Consider the following 5,000-nt stretch of genomic DNA (forward strand, 5'->3'; position numbering starts at 1 on the left):
CAACGGGGTCCGCCTCGGGACGCACGAGCACGCACGAGGCGCGTCGCACGCCTTCAGCTCGCCCCACCGGCAGGACGTCCCACGATACATGCCAGTTAAACACCGACGGGCGGTGAACCAACAGCGTGGGACACAAATCCAACTACGAGCTTTTTAACCGCAACAACTTTAATATACGCTATTGGAGCTGGAATTACCGCGGCTGCTGGCACCAGACTTGCCCTCCAATAGATACTCGTTAAAGGATTTAAAGTGTACTCATTCCGATTACGGGGCCTCGGATGAGTCCCGTATCGTTATTTTTCGTCACTACCTCCCCGTGCCGGGAGTGGGTAATTTGCGCGCCTGCTGCCTTCCTTGGATGTGGTAGCCGTTTCTCAGGCTCCCTCTCCGGAATCGAACCCTGATTCCCCGTTACCCGTTACAACCATGGTAGGCGCAGAACCTACCATCGACAGTTGATAAGGCAGACATTTGAAAGATGCGTCGCCGGTACGAGGACCGTGCGATCAGCCCAAAGTTATTCAGAGTCACCAAGGCAAACGGACCGGACGAGCCGACCGATTGGTTTTGATCTAATAAAAGCGTCCCTTCCATCTCTGGTCGGGACTCTGTTTGCATGTATTAGCTCTAGAATTACCACAGTTATCCAAGTAACGTGGGTACGATCTAAGGAACCATAACTGATTTAATGAGCCATTCGCGGTTTCACCTTAATGCGGCTTGTACTGAGACATGCATGGCTTAATCTTTGAGACAAGCATATGACTACTGGCAGGATCAACCAGGGAGCTGCGTCAACTAGAGCTGAGCAGCCGGCCGCCCGGGAGTGTGTCCCGGGGGCCCGCGCGAACACGCAAGCGTCCGCTCAATTATTCTGCAAACAGGAGGAGGCTGAGCTCCCCTGCACCATACACCTCGAAACCCTCTCAGGTCCCGGCGGCGCGCAGCGCCGTCCTAAGTACTTGGTCGGGTTCGAGAGAGGCGCAATCGCCCGGAGTTTGGCGAGTAGACGCTTTAGGTGCGACCACCCGTGCTCCCAACTGAGCTTGCCGCTGCCGACAGAGGCCCGGGAGCGTGCTGTCGTGGCATTGCCGGCGGGAGACAACACGCGCCACCTACGGTGACCGGCAGCTCCAACGCCAGCGCCACAGAAGGACAAAAGCCCCACTTGGGTGCCGAAGCGAACTCTCCCAGCACAGCGCACGCGCCAACACGTCCGCACAGCTGCGATACAAACCACCTGCGAGAACCGCAGAGGCGACCGAGCAGCAGACGGCGTCGCGGCGCCGAGCGCCGGGCGGCGGCGCATCCTCAGCGCACACAGTCCTCAATCGGACCAGCACACTGCAGATGTCCACCGCGCTTCGCACCGGGCCCGCGAGGACCTACTTTGGCCGCACGGCGCCGCGTGCAGGGTGCGCCGGCGCGCAGCTGCGCCGCCTGCCGCCTCCGTCGGCCGGCGCGCCTGCCACTGGCCGCCCCCACCAGCCGGCTGTAGCGCGTGCGCCCACGCACCGCGCGGCCAGCACGCCGGGAGACCCCCCTCACCGGCCGGGGACGGTCCCACCCAGCCACCGCCGCGTATCGCTTCACACCCAGATGCCATTCACGTTCGTGGGCATGGTGGGTATCGCTGGAACAACCGGTTGGTAGCTCAACCGATCGTCGCCATCACTGATTCACCTCTAGCGAGAACAACCGCACCACAACGGTTTACCAGTTGTTCATTTGCGTAACGTCACCAGCAAACGTAGGCGTCCATCGCCATTTGCAAATTCAACGATTGTTGCATGCCTGTGTCAGGTGTCACGACACACTATGTCTGCCCACATACACGCAACAACATGTGCACGCTTCGCGAACACGTGGAAGGTGGCCCCCGTACGTATGCGATGTCCATTGCGCGAACGACTGTCAACCGGCCTCTGTCGCATGTCGCAGATGTGGAACGCAGTGCACCATGCTATCACGGTGTGTGAGAAGAGACGACTACGTCTGACAACACGCGCCACTACATCAACAGACGGCTCATGCTGATCGCCATCCAGGGCATACCACACTGCAATCCAGCTCTTATAGGGAGACGACACGTAGCTGAGTGCACAACATTTGGACCGCATGGTTCGCCGTTGTTGGCGCAGTCGTTGTACGGTCACATGTACCACGATGTATCATTCAGTACATGAGGACCAATGTGCAGTACAGTGTGTGATTTGGACGTACAACATCAGCGGACAGTTGACACAGGCCGTACCACAGCGTAGGCTACGTGCTTCGCCATGCGAATGCCAATGAACAACTGCAAATGCCAATGAACAACTGCAAAGGGCATTGAGCATGTACGTCCTGCTGCCATCCACATTACAGTGTATAGCTGCAAGGTGTTTAACATGAAGCGATACACTGGGGACCGGGCAGTGCGAGTAGCAAACTATATTGCGGGGGTTGCAGTTAGGCAACACTACACTAATTTAACGCGTCGTATGACAATTACAGAGCAGGTTAAGGCCCAACGTGTGTTGGGTTAAGGCCCAACGTGTGTTGGGTTAAGGCCCAACGTGTGTTGGGTTAAGGCCCAACGTGTGTTGGGTTAAGGCCCAACGTGTGTTGGGTTAAGGCCCAACGTGTGTTGGGTTAAGGCCCAACGTGTGTTGGGTTAAGGCCCAACGTGTGTTGGGTTAAGGCCCAACGTGTGTTGGGTTAAGGCCCAACGTGTGTTGGGTTACAGCGCAATATGGGTTACGTTAAGGGGCAATATAGGTTAGGTTAAGGTACGATATAGGTTAGGTTAAGGTACGATATAGGTTAGGTTAAGGTACGATATAGGTTAGGTTAAGGTACGATATAGGTTAGGTTAAGGTACGATATAGGTTAGGTTAAGGTACGATATAGGTTAGGTTAAGGTACGATATAGGTTAGGTTAAGGTACGATATAGGTTAGGTTAAGGCGCAACGTGGGTTAGGTTACGGCGCAACATAGGTTAGGTTACGGCGCAACATAGGTTAGGTTACGGCGCAACATAGGTTAGGTTAAGGCGCAACATAGGTTAGGTTAAGGCGCAACATAGGTTAGGTTAAGGCGCAACATAGGTTAGGTTAAGGCGCAACATAGGTTAGGTTAAGGCGCAACATAGGTTAGGTTAAGGCGCAACATAGGTTAGGTTAAGGCGCAACATAGGTTAGGTTAAGGCGCAACATAGGTTAGGTTAAGGCGCAACATAGGTTAGGTTAAGGCGCAACATAGGTTAGGTTAAGGCGCAACATAGGTTAGGTTAAGGCGCAACATAGGTTAGGTTAAGGCGCAACATAGGTTAGGTTAAGGCGCAACATAGGTTAGGTTAAGGCGCAACATAGGTTAGGTTAAGGCGCAACATAGGTTAGGTTAAGGCGCAACATAGGTTAGGTTAAGGCGCAACATAGGTTAGGTTAAGGCGCAATATAGGTTAGGTTAAGGCGCAATATAGGTTAGGTTAAGGCGCAATATAGGTTAGGTTAAGGCGCAATATAGGTTAGGTTAAGGTACCGTATAGGTTAGGTTAAGGTACAGTATAGTTTAGGTTAAGGTACACATTGTTGTAAGGAAAGGTGTAATGGGGGGGGGGGGGCGGCCGGTCGGTTTGTTGATTGTGATTATAGTAAGTGGATGCCTGCGGCATCATCTGATTTGCCACGTCAGGATACACCTTTGGCTCATGACAGGCGGCGCTCCGATTCCATGCTTGTGGGAGACCTGTGTCTTTCATTCCTGCCATTGTTTGTGTGCTGTGAGAGGGGGCAGTATTGTGATGTTGGGTGCACCCCTGTGTAGGACATGTGTGGGTGTTGGTGGCTTAGCTGAGCAATGGTGGTTGTCGGGAGGGTGGGATATTCCGTTTTCTGAGTGGACCTCCCAGTCTGGTTATGACAGTGTGGATTGTCTCATGTGGCGGAGAGGATGCACTGGGTGTTGTTCCATGCTGGTGCTTACATATTGTCTGTGTGCGTGTTACAGGCGGAGAGTAGTGCGTGATAAGAGTGTGTGGCTGACGTGTGGTTGTGATTGTGAGCAGAGTCTTTCAGCATGTATACGGACAGTTGTATATATTATCTGTATTCTGATGGGTCCATCTATTACTAATCAGCGCCGTGTATACGTTTAATCCGGTTCCAGTCGAAACTGTTGTATCTCTGTACATTAGTGCCACGGCGAGCGCGCTATGTAGCTACTCGTCTCGGCAGCTTCCACCGGTGTGTGGCAAATGATTATAAGCAATGAGTCGAGTCGTCAATACCGATAGTGTGACGTCACATGTCTGGGGTGGGGGACGCTGCGCCCTTCCGGTGGGTCATGGCCTAGAAAGACGCTCCCCACGCAGGGGGGCTTGGACTGTCATAAACTCTTCCGAGTAATATACTTGCCGTACGTTTTTGCGACTGCGAGTGCAACGCCCACCGGTACCGACATGGATGGAGCGCCTCCTAGCTGACCGCTCAGCATCGGCATTCGTACAGAGAGCAACGCGATCGCGTCTCTAGCTCGTAACTGGTACAGCTCGCAGCTCATGTATAGGGACAGCGGGAATGTCGCATATTGGACATAACTCTTCATGAAACGCAAGTTATAGGGGTGGATTGCACATTGCGACTGCGGGAAAAGTCCGCCGTTCATCCGCTGGAGTTGCGAGTTCGGCGGTTGGGGTGGGGCGCCGGTGGAGTGATTGCCGGTCGACGATTTCGTGCGGCAGAGGCGCTGGCGTTGGGGTGCTGTGGTCGACAGAGGACGCAGGCTTTGTGGGTGGGGTCGAAAGATGGGCACTGTGGGCCCATCGCTGTCTTAGTCGGCTTGGCGTCTCATAGATGGCGGTATCGTCGTTGCAGGACGTCATGCTGCGGGAGACCTACAGATGGCGGTATGTTTTGTGGTGCGCTCGACATGGCGGACGTAGTGCATGTGGTTTCGCCGTATTTTCATAGATGGCGATACTGTTTTGCCGGCATGGTTGGCGTAGTCCCGTCGG

General features: G+C 54.2%; 1 non-coding gene across 1 annotated transcript in view; it reads right to left on the bottom strand.

Annotated features, from left to right (window-relative positions):
- Window positions 1-791, bottom strand: part of LOC124608841 — a 1,910-nt gene extending 1,119 nt beyond the window's left edge. The window contains exon 1 of the ribosomal RNA XR_006979400.1: window positions 1-791. This exon is cut by the window's left edge and continues 1,119 nt beyond it. This is a non-coding gene — a ribosomal RNA (small subunit ribosomal RNA).
- Window positions 792-5,000: the final 4,209 nt, after the last annotated feature.

This window comes from Schistocerca americana, chromosome 3 (genome assembly GCF_021461395.2).
Source record: "Schistocerca americana isolate TAMUIC-IGC-003095 chromosome 3, iqSchAmer2.1, whole genome shotgun sequence".
NCBI classification, from domain to species: Eukaryota; Metazoa; Arthropoda; class Insecta; order Orthoptera; family Acrididae; genus Schistocerca; species Schistocerca americana.